This window comes from Chiloscyllium punctatum, chromosome 29 (genome assembly GCF_047496795.1).
Source record: "Chiloscyllium punctatum isolate Juve2018m chromosome 29, sChiPun1.3, whole genome shotgun sequence".
Taxonomy (NCBI): Eukaryota; Metazoa; Chordata; class Chondrichthyes; order Orectolobiformes; family Hemiscylliidae; genus Chiloscyllium; species Chiloscyllium punctatum.
In genome coordinates this window covers 46,010,176-46,030,676 of record NC_092767.1, presented here as the reverse complement: position 1 = coordinate 46,030,676, position 20,501 = coordinate 46,010,176, and positions in this window count along the sequence as shown.

Here is a 20,501-nt window from a genome sequence, read left to right as displayed (position 1 = left end):
AAGGAAAACTAGCCATTCGGACGCAGAACTGGCTCAAAGGTAGAAGACAGAGGGTGGTGGCGGCGGGTTCCTTTTCATACCAGAAGCCTGTGACCAGTGGAGTGCCACAAAGTTCGGTGCTGGGTCCACGGCTATTTGTCATTTATATAAATGATTTGGATACGAACATAGGAGTCATGATTACTACGTTTATAGATGGCACCAAAGTTGGAGGTGCAGTTGACAGCGAAAAAGGTTACCTCAGAGTATAACGGGATCTTGATAAGATGGACCAATGGACTGAGGATTGGCAAATGGAGTTTAGTTTAGATAAATGTGAAGTGCTGAATTTTGGAAAGGAAAATCAAGGCTTGGCTTATACATTTAAAGTTGAGTTCCTGGGGAGTGTTGCTAATCAAAGAGACCTTGGGGTGCAGGTTCATAGTATTTTGAAAGTGGAGTCGCCGGTATATGGGATAATGGAGAAGGTGTTTGATATGCTTGCTGCTGTTGGTCAGTGCATTGAATATACGAGTTGGGAGATCATATTGCGGCTGTACAGAACATTCGTGCAATTACGTTTCAATCATTGAGGAATGATGGGTGAAACCTGAAAGGATTCAGAAAAGATTTACAAAGACACGACCAGAGTTGCGGGTTCTGAGATTTATGGAGAGGCTGAGTCGGCCAGGGTTACTTTAACTGGAGTATCAGCGGTTGAGAGGTGATCTTAGAGATTCCAAAGTCATAAGTGGAATGGATAACGTGAATAGCCAAGGTCTGTTCCCCAAGGTAGCACGTTCCAAAGCGATAGGGGATAGGTTGATGGTGAGAGGTGAAAGACTTAAACTGGATGTAATGGGCAACGGTTTCATGTAGAGGGTGCTGTGTGTGTACCGAGTTGACAGAGGAAGTTGTAGAGGCTGGTACATTTAAAAGGCATCTGCATGGGCACATGAATAGGAAGTGTTTAGGGTATATGGGCCAAATTCTAGCAAATGGAACTACATTAATTAAAGACATTTGTCAGCAAGAACGAGTTGGATAGAAAGGTCTGTTTCCATGCTGCGCAGCTCTATGACACTATGTCATCTGTAAAACTTGTTCCTGTCATTTTGAATTACCCCCAGTCTTGAAGTCCACTATACTAAGGAAATGACACCTGCAATTCAACATTATCTATACCCCTCAATGTTTTATAAACCTCTATAAGGTTAATAACGTCTCAACCTTCTACGCTGCAATGGAAAAGGTCCCAGTCTATCGAGTCTGTTCTTATAACATAAACACTCCATTCCCAGCAACAGCCTGGTAAATCCTTTCTGAACCCTCTCCAGTTTAATAATATCGTCAATGTGCCTGGGTGACCAGAACTGCACACAGTGCTTCAGGAGAGCCCTCACGAATGTCCAGCACAATCTGAAGATAATGTCCCACCTCCTGTACTAAAGGTCTGAGCAATGAAGGCCAGCAAGTCAAACACCTTCATATCCACCCTGCTTACTCATGGTGAAAATTTCAAAGAAATATACCAGAACACCTAGATCTCTCTGTTTTACAACACTACCAATGGTCTGACATTAAATTGTATATGTCCTCTCGTTGTTTGTTTTATCAAATTCTGTTACCTTGTATTTATCGAAACTAAAATCCATCCACCACTCCTCAGCCCATTGAATGATAGTACTGGGGGAGAAAGGCTGGAAAGTAGTCCGCTGCCTTGGATCATTTCGTGGTTTTCAGAAGACGGCAGACATACTTTACAGGTGGGAAAGTGTAATTGGTGTTTTGATCCAGAAAGTATGCTCTTTCTTCATCTCTGGAGTTCAGTGATAAGTATCTATTCCAGATCCTTTATAGTGCCGAGTGTGTCTGCAGGATGTCTTTCCCTCATATTGTAGATATAAGATAATAGCCACTTGAGTTGAAAGCCATAGCCAAACAATTAAAGATCTTCACAGTATATCACGAAGGTAGAACAAATAAACTCAACAAATATATATCTTATATTTGACGTGAATACCTTTCATCTGCTAAACAATGTATTTCTTTAAACTGTGTAATTCAGTAAAAGTGAACCAAATTTTAATGAAACCACACCGCGCTGAAAACTGACATTTAACATGTGACCCAAAATTTGGGCATGGTTTAAGCTTGGTGTAGTGGGTAACGCCCATCCCTCTGAGCCAGAACTCTGGGTTAGGTTCCAGTACCTGAACTTGCGTGGTAGTGTCTCTCACTCTGGACCAGAAGGTCTGGATTCAAGTCCTGCCTGTCACGGACATATATTACAGTATTTCAAAACAGGCTGATGACCAAACACACAGGAGAATAATCTTGGAAGCTTTAGGGATTGTTGCCAAGTGTTTGTAGCGTCCCTACCTCTGAGCCCAAAAGTCTAGATTCAAATCCCATAGAAGTGTTTCATAATATGGCTGAACAAATTGATTAAACAGAGGGCGGCACGGTGGCACAGTGGTTGGACTGTTGCCACACAGCGCCAGAGACCTGAGTTCAATTCCCGCCTCAGGCGACTGACTGTGTGGAGTTTGCACATTCTCTCCGTGTCTGCGTGGGTTTTCTCCGGGTGCTCTGGTTTCCTCCCACAGTCCAAAAAATGTGCAGGTTAGGTGAATTGGCCATGCTAAATTGCCCGTAGTGTTAGGTGTAGGGGAGTGGGTCTGGGTGGGTGCACTTCGGCGGGTCAGTGTGGACTTGTTGGGCCGAAGGGCCTGTTTCCACACTGTAAGTAATTTAATCTAAATGGTTTTAGAATTGTGACTTGATGGAGAAGGAAGAGGTGTCAGTATTGAATTTCATAATTTAGGAACGGGATGACTGAAAACACAGCCATTCGTGTTGATTGGATACATATTTGCACATTCCAGTGGTTTATAAAATCATGAAGACTATGGATAGCGTGAATAGTCAGGGTCTTTAATCCAGGATAGGGAAGTCCACAACGAGAGGAAATAGATTTAAGGCGAGATGGACAGAGGGTGGCGCATGTATGCAATGACCTGCCAGAGGAAGTGGTGGAGGCTGGTATAATTACAATATTTAAAAGGCATCTGGATAGGGAAATGAATTAGAAGGGTTTAGAGGGATATGGAACGAATGCTGGAAAATGAAACAACATTAATTTACGACATCGGATTGGCACAAGTGAGTTGGACTAAAGGGTGTGCTGTACAACTCTGTAATTCATTGATCCATGTAATTATGATCTCTTTATAATCTTATGTGACCTTCCTCACCTTCCACGATATAACTAATCTTGGTGTCATCCATAAACGTGCTCACCATTGTTCTATTATTTCCATCTAAATTATTGATATAAATGACAACCAAAAGTGGATCCAGCACCAATCCATGTGAAGCGCCGCTGGTCACAAGCCTGCAGTCCGAAAGACAACCCTCCTCCACTATCCTCTGTCTGCAGCCAATGAGCAGAAACACACACACACACACACACACACAAACATACATACAGAGACATAGACAGAGTTCTGTCTTCAAGGCAGAGATAGATATGTTTTCATTGATAAGGGGATCAAGCATTACAGTGAGAAGGCGGGAGAATTTTGTTGTGAAATATGTCAGCCATGATCGAACAGCTGATCAGACTCGATGGACCAAACACTCTAGTTCTGCAACAATTTCATACGGTCTGTGGTTTACGCTATCTGAAATATCAACCCAAAAGAGCAGTGGAGCTGAGATTGTTAAATACTTTACCGTACAGAGTCAATGGGAATGTGGGATAGTTTTGAGGGGATGAATGGCCCATTTCCTTCCTATTCGTTGTGCCCTCATGTCTAAAGAAGAGAAGGTGACTTGCTGTGAAGTTCATACACTTTTAAATTTAGAAGTTCCCCCGTTGACGATTGAGATAAGGATGTTCTTATCACCTTAGGTTTGTACGGTCTTTGGTATCCTCATCCGAAGGGAACAGTGAAGACTGGGCCATTGAAGATATTCAAGGCTGACCTTGTCTGACCTTTGTTGGACTGGGGAGTCTGTGTTTATTGGGATTAGACAGGAAAATAGTTTTCAGCCGCACACAGACCAGCCATGATCCTTATAAATTCAAAAGCCGGCTGGAGCTCCTAGCTCACATGTTGTTCTCTCACTGCACCATTTGAAGCTGTTACAGAGGGAGAGGAAGACCCCATTCAACAAGTCACTATCACTGCAATGCGGCAGGAGGAGCCTATTCTGTCCCTGTAATGAGATACACAGGAATAGAATGAAGGACTCAGTCATAGTGTAATAGAGATATACATCAGGTAAACAGACTCTTTAGTCCAACTTATCCGTGCCAACCAGATGTCCTACAGTAACTTAGCCTCATTTGCTAGCATATCGCCCATATCCCTCTGAATCATTCCTTTCTATGTACCCATCCGGATGACATTAAGTATTGTAATCACACCAGCCTCCATCACTTACTCTGGCAGCTCATTCCATTCACCATACTGTCTGTGAACAAGTAACCGCTTAAGACCCTTTGATATCTTTCCCCTCTCACTTTAAACATATGCCCCCTTGTTCTGGACTCCCTTGCCCGAGGAAAACGACCTTTCCTGTTTACCCTGTCAGTGCTCCTCGTGATTTTATAAACATCTAAAAGGTCACCTCTCAAAGACAATAGTTTATTTTAAATGTGTAGTTTATTTTAAATGTGTGGACTGCGAAAATGTTTCAACACAGCACCAACAGTCAAAAATGAAATTAATGATTAAGATTATTGGTGAATTCTCCATTCTGTGTTCTCATTACCATCACGTCTAGGAATGGGAGTTGCTTGTCCTTTTCTTCTTCTCTAGTGAACACCCATGGGCTCACCGATCTCTGGACTCATAGCAGAAGCAGTAATGCAAAGGTTAGAACAAACAGTCTTACCACAAATTCAACCCAAACTCTGGGTCAGATACGTGGATGAAACCTTTGTAATAATTAAAAACACAGAAATAGAGTACGCACACCAGATCATCAACGCCACACTCACAGGAATCCGATTCACTAGAGAAGAAGAAAAGGACAACCAACTCCCATTCCTAGACGTGATGGTACAGAGAACACCGAACGGAGAATTCACCACAAAGATATACAGGAAAGCCACACACACAGATCAAGTCCTAAACTATGAAAGCAACCACCCCAACACACACAAACGAAGTTGCATCAGGACACTATTCAAAAGGGGCACAACACACTGCAGCACACCAGAACTGCAAAAAGAGGAAGAGGAACACCGATACAAGGTATTTGCCAAAAATGGATACCCTCGCAATTTCATCAACAGATGCCTAAGGGAGAGACAACGGAAAGAGGACATGCAGCAACCCAAAGGACTAGCCAGACTACCATACATCAGGAGCATTTCTGAACTGACAGCCAGACTACTGCGACCACTAGGACTCATAACAGCACACAAACCAACAGCCACGCTCAGACCAGAACGAAGGAACTGATACCCAACATGAGCAAAACTAACGTAGTGTACAAAATCCCATGCAAGGACTGCACAAAACAATACATCGGGCAAACAGGAAGACAGTTAACGATCCGTATACATGAACACCAACTTGCCACGAAACTACTCGACCAGCTATCCTTAGTAGCCACACACACAGACGACAAGCAACATGAATTCGACTGGGACAACACTACCATTATAGGGCAATCCAAACAGAGAACAGCCAGGGAATTCCTAGAGGCATGGCACTCATCCACAGACTCTATCAACAAACACATCGACCTGTACCCAATATACTGGCCACTACAGCGGACAGCTCGTACTGACAACCGGAAGCAGCAGAGACAGGCCACTATAAATGCCGGAGGAAACAGCACAGAAGCGTTTCACAGGAGGCTCCCAAGCACTGAGGATGTCACCTAGACAGGGGACGAAAGATTTGCAAGACAAATTCCCAGCACGGCGAAGAGAACCACAACAACGAGCACCCGAGCTACAAATCTTCTCCCAAATTTTGAACATACCTGTTACTTTAACATGGTATCCTGGGAGTAGGAATGAAGGCAATTTGTAACCAGTTTGAAAGGCATCTTCCATCACTGAGAGAGGAGACCCATGTTCTCTCTGGAAGAAAGGAGCTGGTGGGTATGAACATAGAATATAGAACATAGAACATAGAATATAGAACAGTACAGCACAGAACCGCCCATTTATCCCACCATATTGTGCCGACCACTAGCTTCATGTATGCACATCTAAATTTCTGTGACCATATGCATGTCTAGGAGTCTCTGAAATGTCCCCAATGACCCTGCCTCCACAACTGCTGCTGGCAAGGCATTCCATGCTCTCACAACTCTCTGTGTAAAGAACATGCCTCTGACATCCCCTGTGTACTTTTCTCCAACCAGCTTAAAACTATGACCGCTAGTGTTAGTCATTTCTGCCCTGGCAGATAGTCTCTGGCTATCGACTCTATCTATGCCTCTCATTATCTTGCATACCTCAATTAGGACCCCTCTTCTCCTCCTTTTCTCCAATGAAAAAATTCCGAGCTCAGTCAATCTCTCGTCATAAGATAAGCCCTCCAGTCCAGGCAGCATCATGGCAAACCTTCTCTGAACCCTCCCCAACGCATCCACATATTTCTTATAATAGGGCGACTAGAACAGGACTCAGTATTCCAAGTGTGGTATAACCAAAGTTTTATAGAGCTGCAACAAGATCTCAGGACTCTTAAACTCAATACCCCTATTAATGAAAGCCAAAACACCATAACTTTCTTCACAACCTTGTCCACTTGGGTGGCCATTTTAGGGGCTTATGTACCTGCACCCCAAGATCCCTCTGTTCCTCCACACTGCCAAGAATCCTATCCTTAATCCTGTACTCAGCTTTCAAATTCGAGCTTCCAAAATGCATCACCTCGCATTTATCCAGGTTGAACTCCATCTGCCACCTCTCAGCCCATCTCTGCATCCTGTCAATGTCCCGCTGCAGCCTACAACAGCCCTCTCTCCTGTCAACGACATCTCCAACCTTTGTGTCGTCTGCAAACTTGCTGACCCATCCTTCAATCCCCTCATCCAAGTCATTAATAAAAATTACAAACAATCGAGGCCCAAGGACAGAGTCCTGTAGAACACCACTCACCACAGACTTCCAGGCAGAATATTTTCCTTCTACTACCACTCGCTGTCTTTTGTTGGCTAGCCAATTCTGTATCCAGACAGTTATGTTCCCCTGAATCCCATTCCTCCTGACCTTCTGAATGAGCCTACCATGGGGAACCTTATCAAATGCTTAATAAGGTTAACTGTTTCAGAATGAAGGTATTATGTCTTATGACAGGATTGTGTACAATCTAACATTGAGTGCAGGGTCACACAGTAAGTGTGCATAAAACTGTTTAGAGATCATTCAGAGCCTGTACCTTATTGTCAATCGAAATGAGGTCTCTGCACAGGCATGCAAACTATCAGGAACCGAGCATCCTGTGGAAAGTATGGAATTTCTCACCTTATCAATGACTGCTTGAGACATAGTGAGGGTCCATCCATAACCATCAAGTTTCAGCTTCTTATTCTCTCACAGCGCTGCAGATTAAACACATAGTTACTGCACTCTCTCCTTATGGAAACATCATGCGAGGGTTCAGTCTGGTGAAACTCCTTTGCACTGTCTCAGTAACATGGAGATCATCATTTATAAAGCACACTCTGTACACAATACTGGCTCATCAAAACGCTACCATTGAGTAAGATATATTTGTTCTGGTATTTTAATAATTTTCCATGATGGACCACACATTGTTCGCAGGAAGAATTACTTCCTGCCCCATACGAATTCTGTTAGTGACTTATAACTGAGGACATCCAGGTCCTATTTCAACAACAGCCCTTTCCAACCTCTCACCACTTAATAAACCTAAATGTGAATGATGGTATTTGTTGTTCACATCTGAATCATTTTTTTACCTTGTGCACAGCTATTGCAGAAGAGCTGATTCTTCTGATATCCCACAAGGCGTCCGTCCAGAGAAAATAAAAAACACTACTCTATTCATTTTGTCGATCATCCAATGTTTATTACATATGATATATATTCCACCCTTACCAACCCATGGACTCCAACATTCTCCACTCACCTGCATTCAACAATGTCAAACTTCATCTGAAAATTCAATTACTCCACTGCAGCTGGTTCTCAATTGTCAGTGACACAACTGACAGAGTTCACAAACTCCATTAGGTTTAGCAAAGATAATTTCCCTTTACTGAATCTAGGCCATATCTATCAAATCATATCATTATTTTCCAAGTGTCTAGTTGCCACATTCTTATAAAAGGTCCCAACGACTTTTCCACAGCTGACATCAACCTATTCAGTTTTCTGTTTGCCCTCTCCGTCCTGTTTTAAACGTTTAGTTTTACAATACCTGCTTTCCAGTCTGCAGGATCCTTTCTCGTATGTAACCAGCTTTGAAGAATAATCAGTAATTCTTTCGTTAGTTCTATTGCCACCTCCTCGATATTCTGGGATGTAGCTCTGCAGTAGCAGCACCTTATCAACCTTCAATTCGATTAGATTTTCAAAAACATACTCTTCATTAATTCTAGTTTCATGCAGTTCCTCATTTTCGCCAGTCCCGCTGTTCGCCAATATATCTGGGATTTGCTTCTGTACCTTCCTCAGGGACATAAACACCAATGTATTCCTCTCAGCTGGCAGATGGCTTCTGACAACCAGTGAATATTAAAGAGGACTGCACTTCGGAGATGATGAATATGTTAACAACTCCTTCCTGGAAATTTCCAGAACTGATCCAGTTCACTTCATGGTGAGTGTCAGCACAGTTCTGTCCCTCGTGTGAGGCTAGAGGTTATACTGATGGAGGGAACACAGCTCAGTGAGCACCTCATTTTTGAAAGATTCACATTTTATGTGTCGAATTGGTTCAGCTCAGAAAAATATTCCTGCAAATCCCAGGAAGGATAATACAATGCCCAGCCCCTCGCCATGTACAGGGATTTCCTTCTATGTCATCTCGGTTCCATTTGTTTCCCATGTACGCAAACAAACTATAACTGCAGTGTCCAGAGTGGATTCACCAGACCCTTGGTCTCTCTGAGTAGATGCAGCAGCTGATAATACACACCCGAGAAAAGCATCCACAGAACCTGCCCTTACTGTCTAATGACAGACGCAAGTCAAATTCACCCCCCCTCCCCGCCACCTCCCCCTCCCCCACCACAAACACACGGTGTATCCATTCCATGTTGAAAATGTTTCTCCCCCTGGCTGAAAAAGCCGTTGCATCTCTGCACAGTAACGGTTATTCTGTCCAAAGAAGCAGTGGACAATGTAAAATTACGTTTCTCCGTATCTCAGCAACTATAAGGGCCGCTGGAATTGATCACCACACTCAGAGAAGAGTGATAGAGGGAATATAACTCATTTTAAACAGGGGCATCTCTAGACTGAAGTGATGCTCAGGAATATGGGGAAAGGAGTTATGTTAGAAGAAGGTGTCTTTTTTATTTTCATTCTCCTTCAACATCAGCAGTTCATTTATTTGCTTTTCATTTCTTTCTCTGTCTCTCTCTCTCTCTCTCTTTCTCTTTCTCTCTTTTGCTTGACATTTCTCCATCCATTCAACTAACCTACCCCTCACTCATCCAGCTATCTCTAATATAAATAATATTATTTCTCAGTTGCTTTCAGGGTTGATGTAGGGACACTAAACTTGGAAACTTTATCGCTTTTCCTCCTGACAGACGCTGCCAAACTTGCTGAGATTCTCCAACATCTTCAGACGTGGGAGAATTTTGTTTCATATCTTCATCATCCACAGTAACTTGGTTTATTTCACCTTTAAAGTTGCTGTTTCCCAGGATGTCAGCATCACATGCAAGGGCAGCATTAGTTATCCATCACTAAACGCCTTTGACTGTGAGGTCATTTATCAAGACAATATGGAGCCAACCATGTGGCCGTGGGTCTGAAGTCACACTTAGCCTTTGGTAAAGAAACTATCAGTGAAATAATGAAATAAATCCTGATGTTTATGGTTTCCATTAGTAAAATGAGGTTTCATTCGAATTTAAGTTCTGTCATCAGCTGTGTTAGGAGTTGAAACAATACCTTTATGGTCCCGTCCAGTGGCATTATTAATTTTATATCGGGTCCCTCTTATGAAATAGCTGGAGAAGCAAGAGCAATTATGTGTTCAAAATATTTGCAATTGGATGAGAGGTCAGAAGAGAACTGGAGTCGTAAAATCTGAAGTTACCAATAGACAATAGACAATAGGTGCAGGAGTAGGCCATTCTGTCCTTCGAGCCTGCACCACCATTCAACATGATCATGGCTGATCATCTATAATCAGTATCCTCTTCCTGGCTTATCTCCATAACCCTTGATTCCACGATCCTTGAGAGCTCTATCCAACTCTTTCTTAAATGAATCCAGAGACTGGGCCTCCACTGCACTCTGGGGCAGAACAATCCACACAGCCACCACTCTCTAGGTGAAGAAGTTTCTCCTCACCTCTGTCCTAAATGGTCTACCCCGTATTTATAAGCTGTGTCCTCTGGTTCGGCACTCGCCCATCAGCGGAAGCATGTTTTCTGCCTCCAGAGTGTCCAATCCTTTAATAATCTTATATGTCTCAATCAGATCCCCTCTCAGTCTTCTAAACTCAAGGGTATACAAGTCCAGTCGTTCCAGTCTTTCAGCGTAAGGTAATCCTGCCAATCCAGGAATTGACCTCGTGAACCTGCGCTGCACTCCCTCAATAGCCAGAATGTCTTTCCTCAAATGTGGGGACCAGAACTGCACACAGTGCTCCAAGTGTGGTCTCACCAGGGCCCTGTACAGCTGCAGAAGAACCTACTTGCTTCTATATTCAATCCCACTTGTTAAGAAGGCCATTATGCTATTAGCCTTCTTCACTACCTGCTATACCTGCATGCTAACCTTCATTGACTGGTGTACAAGAACACCCAGATCTCTCTGTACTGCCTCTTTGCCGAAACGGATTCTATTTGGGTAGTAATCTGCCTTCCTATTCTTGCCACCAAAGTGGATAACCATACATTTATCCACATTAAACTGCATCTGCCATGCATCTGACCACTCACCTAACTTGTCGAGGTCATCATGTAATCTCCGAACAACCTCCTCACATTTCACCCTGCCACCCAGCTTAGTATCATCAGCAAATTTGCTAATGTTATTATTAATACCATCTTCTATATCATTAATATATATTGTAAAAAGCTGCGGTCCCAGCACTGATCCCTGCGGTACCCCACTGGTCACTGCCTCCCATTCCAAAATGGAGCCGTTTATCACTACTCTTTGTTTCCTATCAGCCAACTGACTTTCAATCCATGTTAGTACTTTACCCCCGATACCATGTGCCCTAATTTTGCTCACTAACCTCCTATGTGGGGCTTTATCAAAACCTTTCTAAAAGTTCAGGTACACTACATCTACTGGATCTCCCTCGTCCATCTTCAGAGTTACATCCTCAAAAAATTACAGAAGATTAGTCAAGCATGATTTCCCTTTCATAAATCCATGCTGACTCTGACCTATCCTGTGACTACTATCCAAATGTGTCGTAATTTCATCCTTTATAATAGACTCCAGCATCTTTCTTACAACTGAGAACAGACTAACTGGTCCATAATTTCCTGTTTTCTCTCTCCCACCTTTCTTAAAAAGTGGTAAAACATTAGCCACTCTCCAATCCTCAGGAACTGATCCCGAATCTATTGAACTCTGGAAAATCATCATCAACGCAGCCACGATTTCTCGAGCCACCTCCTTCCTACCCTGGGACGTAGACCATCAGGCCCCGGGGACTTATCAACCTTCAGACCTAACAGTCTCTCCAAAACCAATTCCTGGCAAATATAAGTTCACTTAGGTTCAGGTCCTTCAGCCACTGTTACCTCAGGGAGATTGCTTGTGTCTTCCCCAGTGAACACAGATCTGAAGTAGCAATAATTTTTTCTGCCGTTTCTTTGTTCCCTGTACTATATTCCCTTGTTTCTGTCTTCAAGGGCCCGATTTTAGTCTTCAGCATTTTTTTTTTTTGCCTTTCACATACCAAAAGAGCTTTTACTATCCTCCTGTATATTTTTGGCCAGTTTACCTTCGTATCTCATTTTTTCCCTGCTATTTCTTTCTTAGTAATCCTCTGTTGTTCTTTAAAACCTTCCCAGTTCTCCGTTTTCCCACTTATCTTTGCTATGTTATACTTTTTCTCTTTTAACTTTATATGTTTCTTAACTTCTCTCGTCAGCCACGTCCACCCATGCCTCCGCCTTGGATCTTTCTTCCTTTTTGGAATGAACTGATCCTGCATCTTCTGCATTATACACAGAAATATTCGCCATTGTTCCTCCACTGTCATCCCTGCTAAGGTATTACACCATTGAACTTTGGCCAGCTCCTCTCTCATAGCTCCATAGTTCCCTTTATTCAACAGAAATATTGTCACTTCCGATTGTACTCTCTCCCTCTCAAATTGCAGATTTAAGCTTACTGTATTATGGTCTTCACTTCCTAATGGCTCCTTCACTTCGAGGTTTCTGATCAATTCTGGTTCGTTGCACAATACCAGATCCAGGATTGCCTTCTCCCTGGTAGGCTTCAGCACCAGCTGTTCTAAGATTCTATCTCGGAAGCACACCACAAAGTCGCTTTCTTGAGGTCGAATACCATCTTGTTTCTCCCAGTCTACCTGCATGTTGAAATCCACCATAACAACTGTAGTAGTATGTTTGCAACAGGTCAATTTCAGCTCCTGATTCAACTTACATTCGACATCCAGACTACTGTTTGGAGCCCTGTAGATAACTCCCAAGAGGTCTTTTTACCCTTAGAATTTCTCAGCTTTATCCATACTGACTCTACATACCCTGATTCGAGGTCCTCCCGCGCAAGGGACTGAATATCATCCCTTAACAACATGGCCACCCCACCCCCTCTGCCTGTCTGTCTGTCCTTACGATAGCACGTGTAGCCTTGAATATTCATTTCCCAGGCCTGGTCCACTTGAAGCTACGTCTCAGTTATCCCCACTATATAGTATCTTCCAAATTCCAAAAGAGCCTCAATCTCATCCATCTTATTTCTAAAGCTTCGTGCATTCATGTATAGTATTTTTAATTTGTTACTGCCCTCACCCTTCCCATCCAATCCTATTTCATCAAAGCTTATAGCATGATCCCTTTTTGAGTTTTCTGCCTCAATGATACAGTTAGAACATTGAACATAGAACATAGAAAAATACAGCGCAGTACAGGCCCTTTGGCTCTTGATGTTGGGCCGATCCAAGCCCACCTAACCTACACTAGCCCACTCTCCTCCATATACCTATCCAATGCCTGTTTAAATGCCCATAGAGAGGGAGAGTCCACCCCTGCTACTGGCAGGGCATTCCATGAACTCATGACTCGCTGAGTAAAGAATCGACCCTAACATCTGTCCTATACCTACCACCCCTTTATTTAAAGCTATGCCCCCTCGTAATAGCTGACTCCATACGTGGAAGAAGGTTCTCATGGTCAACCCTATCAAAACCTTCAATCATCTTGTACACCTCTATCAAGTCACCCCTAAACCTTCTTTTCTCCAATGAAAACAACCCCAAGTGCCTCAGCCTTTCCTCATACAATCTTCCTCCCATACCAAGGCAACATCTTGGTAAACCTCCTCTGCACCCGTTTCAGTGCCTCCAATTCCTTCCTATAGTATGGCGACCAAACCTCCACACAATATTCCAGATGCGGCCGCACCAGAGTCTTATACAACTGCAACATGACTTCAGGACTCCGGAACTCAATTCCTCTACCAATAAAAGCCAGTACGCCATATGCCTTCTTCACAGCACTATTTACCTGGGTGGCAACTTTCAGAGATCTGTGTACATGGACACCAAGATCCCTCTGCTTATCCACACGACCAAGTATCCGACCATTAGCCCAGTACCCCATCTTCTGGTTACTCTTACCAAAGTAAATCAATTCACACTTACATATATTGAACTCCATTTGCCAAATTTCTGCCCAGCTCGGCAGCTTATCTATATCCCGCTGTAACCTGCTACATTCTTCCTCACTGTCAACAACACCACCGACTTTCGTATCATCCGCAAACTTGCTCAAACAAACTTCTAGCCCCGCCTCCAGGTCATTTATAAAAATGACAAACAGCAAAGGTCCCAAAACAGATCCTTGAGGAACACAGCTAGGAATTGCACTCCAAGATGAACCTTTACCATCAACTACCACCCTCTGTCTTCTTCCAGCCAGCCAATTCCTATTCTAAACCTCCAATGCACCCTCAATGACATACCTCCGTATTTTTTGCAGTAGCCTACCATGGGGAACCTTATCAAACGCCTTACTGAAATCCATATACACCACATCTACCGCTTTACCCTCGTCCACCTCCTTAGTCACCTTCTCAAAGAATTCAATAAGGTTTGTGAGGCACGACCTGCCCTTCACAAAACCATGCTGACTATCCTTGATCACATTATTCTTATCCAGATGTTCATAAATCCTTTCCCTTACAATTCTCTCTAAGACTTTGCCCACAACAGAAGTCAGACTCACTGGCCTATAGTTACTAGGGTTATCCCTACTCCCCTTCTTGAACAAGGGAACTACATTTGCTATCCTCCAGTCTTCTGGCACTATTCCTGTTAACAACGAGGACATAAAAATCAAGGCCAATGGCTCTGCAATCTCCTCCCTTGCTTCCCAGAGAATCCTAGGATAAATTCCATCAGGCCCATGGGACTTATCTATTTTCACCCTTTCCGGAATTTCCAACACCTCTTCCCTACATACCTCAAAGCCATCCATTCTAATTAATTGTGACTCAGTATTCACATCGGCAAAAATATCCTGTTCCTGAGTGAATACTGACGAAAAGTATACATTCAGAGTCTCCCCAATCTCTTCAGCCTCCACACGCAACTTCCCACTTCTATCCTTGACTGGACCTATTCCTACCCTAGTCATTCTTTTATTCCTGACATACCTATAGAAAGCCTTCGGGTTTTCCCTAATCCGACCAACTAATGACTTTTCATGTCCCCTCCTCGCTGTTCTTAGCTCTCTCTTCAGATCCTTCCTGGCTACCTTATGATTCTCTATCGACCCAATTGAACCTTCACGCCTCATCTTTACATAGGCGGCCCTCTTCCCTTTAACAAGGGATTCCAATGCCTTATAAAGCCACGTCTCACTCACACAACTCTTTCCTCCCTGCCTGATAGGTACATACTTATTAAGGACACTCAATAGTTGCTCCTTGAACAATCTCCACATATCAATTGCGCACTTTCAGTTGCCTTTCATGTCTTCCCTTGTTCTAACCTTCCCTTCAATTTCCTTCTTAAACATTCAGTTTGTCCCCTCCCCACCCCCGCTACTTAGTTTAAATGGAGCTGTGTTGCAGTCGCAAACCTGCCTGCCAGAACGCCTGTCCCTAACCTATTAAGGTGCAAACCGGCTCTCACGTATAATTTATGCATACCACAAAACATATCCCAGTGATCCAAGAATTTAAATCCTTGCTTCCTGCACCAGTTTCCCAGCCACATGTTAAAGTCCATTATCTCCCTGTTTCTGGTCTCACCAGCCCGAGGAACTGAAAGCAAACCGGAGATAACCATCCTGGATGTCCTGCTTTTCAGCCTTCTTCCTAGTTCTCCGAAGTCCCGCTGTAGTATGTTCTGCCTCTTCTTCCCGACATTATTTGTGCCGACATGTACCACCACCTCTGGCTCTTCACCTTCGTCCTTGAGGATTTCCAGCACTCTTTAACCCTGGCACTAGGAAAGCAACACACCATCCTTCAGTCCCGCCTGCTGCTAGAAAAACCTCGGTCAGTTCCTCGCACTATGGAGTCCCTTATTACCATGCCTCTGTGCCATCTTCGACTCTTCCACTCTGCCTCTACGCCAGACAGATTGACAGACCTGGACGTCTCACGGACTGGCAGTGTCATCTATCTCTACTATTTCCAAAAGGTTCAACTTGTTCCTGACAGGTACTTGCCCCAGGTTCTCTTGCACCTATCTCCTCTCCACCTTCCTCATAGTCTGCTCTCTTCTGCTCTTTTCTGGTGTGGTCGGTGTAATAACCTCGCTGAAGCTCTGTCCAGAAATATCTCGTTCTCTCGGATGAGCCTAAGGTCCTCGAGTTCTTTCATCAGTGCTGCAATATGCTCTGTCAGTAGCTGAACGTGCACACACTTTCCACACTTCTATGAGCCAGACACATTAGTCTTTGACCTCGCACATCAAGCACGTAGCACACTGAACCAGCTTGGCAGTCATGTCTTCACCCTCTTCAACTGTGGCGTAATCACTTTACTCAACCTCCTTATCAAAGACTCCTGAGCTAAAGCCTCACTCTTCAATCCACAGGAATTTCCTTGGACCCTTTTTTGGGGTAAATCTGTGGAATATTAATTTATCTTAGAGGGTGAGGGTAGGAGAGAGGCCCTACTTTGTAGAGCCTGGGGTTTAGAACACACCCACCCACTCAAATAACAATCACTTACATCCCTGACCGGCTTTGCGCTCCGACTTCACTTCCGCCCAGCTCCCTCCGCGCTCTGCTGCAAAAAACGGGGTAGATGACAGCTAAATCAACAACTGCACTGAGGCAGAGGTGGAGACTGGGGATATTACAGAGCTGGGTGAGGCAGGTTTGATGGCAGAGAGAATATAGAGAAACAGTTGAGTGTAAAAGGAAGATTCAAGCCTCAGAACAATTTTGTTCCTTCTTAGAGGTCGATGAGTATGAAATTGATGGAAATGATGTGGAGCTTGTGACTGAAACTGAAGATAACAAATTATGCATTCGTTAAATATAAAAAACGGAACCAACAATAACCTTCACCATCGTTTATAGAATCGACAGAGATAGCCTTACCAGGAACACCAATAATAGCGAGGATGGGATAGTAACCAGTTTGAATAATTATCAGTACGGCTTCTACCCGCAACTCTAACCATGCCCAATTCCGTGAAAGATAGTCAAGACCATTGGATAAACTCCTGTCCATTGTTGGAACATTCCAGTCTAATGCATTCAGACTCTGATCCATTGTTGGAACATTCCAATATAATGTTCTCAAATTCTGATCCTTTGTTGAAACATTCCAGTCTATTGTTCGAAGATTCTCTTCCTCTCCCTCTCTCTGTCACTGCTGATTCCAATTGTCTTGAGGATGACACTGCCGCTGAGACAATGGCATAACAAGTTGAAAGAAGCCCCTTTTTAATAGAAGAGGAAACCCTCCAGTGACACAATTGAGATCCATGGAGACTGACATCAATCACAGTCACTATACAAACAGCTCCGGTTAGCCACTTTCACAACAACCCTGACCTATCGCAATATTACTTGGTCTGGGTGGGATGATGACATCGCTGACTATTGGGTGAATTGTACATCTCTAATTACAAAGTTAGAGGTGAGGGAGAGAGACGATACTTTCTCTTCACAAGCTCGATAATTCTCCTGCGTTTTGGCAGGGTAGGAATTGCTGTGCTCCCGAGGCCATCTCTGTCTGATCACCAGGCCTGCTGCATCCTTTGGCTTTATTTATTTATGTTTAACTTTGACATTTATTTTACCAGCATCTCACGACTTAGGTGAAGTTAAGCATTTTCGACAGGCTCCTGCAGTGCCATAGACGGAGTAGATACAGTCCGTTCCTTGTGGTCCAAGCAGCCACGGTCTGGTCCTGTGGAGTCAAATACTCCCAGAACCAGGATTCTTAGTTTTATCTTTCGACAGCTATTGCTGGGGTCTCAGCAGGGTTGGAAGACAGGAAATCTCTCCTGGCTGCTACACTCTCTCTTTGAGATTTCTCTCAGAATTGTCTTTTGATGTTTTTTCGTCCTAGATTGAAGAACTGCATGTGAGACAATCTATTTCCTGAATTTGCTTATTGACAAGTGTGTGTTTCTCGGATGTTACCATATTAGAGTAGTTACTGTTTAGTAATTAAATGAGTATTAATCTGTTAAGTTTTCCAATAAATTAAATTATTGAAGTTCCCCCTGATTTTAAGAGAGAAAATGCTGGAAAATCTCAGCAGATCTGGCAGCATCTGTAAGGAGACAAAAGAGCTGGCGTTTCGAGTCCAACTGACCCTGTATCAAAACCAGCTTCGAAAAAGGGTCAGTTCGACTCGAAACGTCAGCTCTTTTCTCTCCTTACAGATGCTGCCCGACCTGCTGAGATTTTCCAGCATTTTCTCTTTTGGTTTCAGATTCCAGTATCCACAGATATTTGCTATTTTCCACTTGTTTTTGATATATTTCGTCTGCAGTGTTTGAATAAATTGTGTTTTGCTTAATGTCGAATATTTTGACGAAATGAATTACTTCTGAAACACAGCACCTCACAATTATCTTTAAAATACGAATATGTTCGGGTCAAGGCTACCTTAGTCATGCATTGTGAGGTGGGGTGGGGGGGGGGGGTCTGCTCAGGTCCATAGCAAAAAGAACAGAAATGATATTTTCATTGGATAATTGTGTAATGGAGAAAGTGAGGACTGCAGATGCTGGCGATCAGAGCTGAAAGTGTGTTGCTGGAAAAGCGCAGCAGGTCAGGCAGCATCCAAGGAACAGGAGAATTGACGTTTTGGGCATAAGCACTTCTTCAAGAATAATTATATAATGGACAACATGTTGCAGAAATACGGTGTTTGAAAGCGGAATGCACCGACCTGGGGAGTAGCAGCTCATTCAGTAACTATATCGGATACACAATTCACCTCATAGATCCAGCCCAGATGCGTATAAGACCAGATGAGATACTTGTTCAGCACGGAGGACCGTGCACACCAGGCTCAGTACAACTCAGCTAACTGTCCACGATGGAGCACTGTGCAGACCAGGCTCCATACAACCCAGCAATCTGCCCAGGATGGAATACTCTGCAGCTCTCACTAATGCACGGGGAGTGGTACATACCAAACCAGTGCATTGATTTAGAAACCTGGATGAAACGTTCTATCCAGCATGGGGTGAAATGCAGCCCACCCCAGTGTCTTGCTCTATAATCGATGACAAGGTATCTGTTTAGTATGGGGAACTGTGCAGTTCATAGCGGTGAAATGATCTGTAAACCTAGAGCAGTTACCCTCCCAGCATGTAGCACTGTGTACACCCCCCAGTGCATTCAAGAGTAAACCAGGAGCAGTTACCCTCACAGTATGTAGGACTGTGTACACCACCCCAGTTCATGGATCTGTAAACCAGGAGCAGTTACCCTCCCAGCATGGAGAACTGTGGGAGATCACTGCAGGAGATCCACAGAGTAGCTCCCTCAGCCCAGGCACCTCCCAATATATCATCATAGAATCCCTACAGTATGGAAGGAGGTCTAACAGTCCATTGAGTCCAAACTGAGCAGAAGTAGGGGTATTCACTGAAGTTTACATAATGTTCGGAACAAGTTGCCCCCTTCAGCTCTTGGAGCAGTCTATGTCCATGTGCAACAAGACCTGGACAACATTCAATATCCTGCTGTTAAAGTCTGGATAACATTCATATAACAGTACTGTACGTTTCCTCAGTAAAAGGAGGAGCTCATTCAGCACCTCAGTTTGGGTTCACAAAAATAGGGGAAGTCATTCAGCCCATCAAACTATTGGACAAGAAGTACGATAGCCCATTCAGCCCCTCCTGCCTATTACACAGGAAGAGAAGGAATCTTCTCCCTCCCACACGTCACTTACACGAGATCAGAAAGAGACCAATTCACACCCGGAGTCATTAAAAAGGAACAAGAAGAGGTCATTCGGCTTCTCCAATCACTAACAGAGGCACAGGAAGGTGTCAGAGATGCTCCAACATCACAAACAAATGGAGAATGGCCTGAACAGATGGATTGCTCAAGGTACATAAGTGCTACTTTATCAGAGTTTTCTGGCAGTCAGACTGAAGCCAACTTTTTTTGGCCATTCTCCAATTTGTCTTCCATTTCCAAGAAAGCTTAGCCTTGGTGTCCATGGAGGTCAGAAGCTGGTGCAGAATGGCAAACTGTTTCAGAATGAGGTTATTGTGATTGCTGACAGGATTGCATACAAAGTGACATTCAACGCAGTGTCAGACAGTAACTTTGCATTAAAGTGTTCAGAGTTCATTCAGAGCCTGTCCCTCTCTGTCAATCGATATGGGGGCTCTGCAGAGGCACGTAAACTATCGGGAATCAAACGTCCAATGAAAAGTATGGAATTTTCACGGTATTCAGCTATTTGAGACGTAATGAGTGTCCGTCCATAACCTTCAAGTTTCAATTTCTTATTCTCTCACAGAGCTACAGATTAAACACATAGTTACTGCACTCTCACCTCCTGGTACCATCATGCCAGGGTTTAGTCTGGTGAAACCCCTTTGCACTATCTCGGTGAGAAAGAGATTATTATTTATAAAGCAGACCAAATCTGTACACAATGCACCAAATACTCTGTCAACAAAACACTA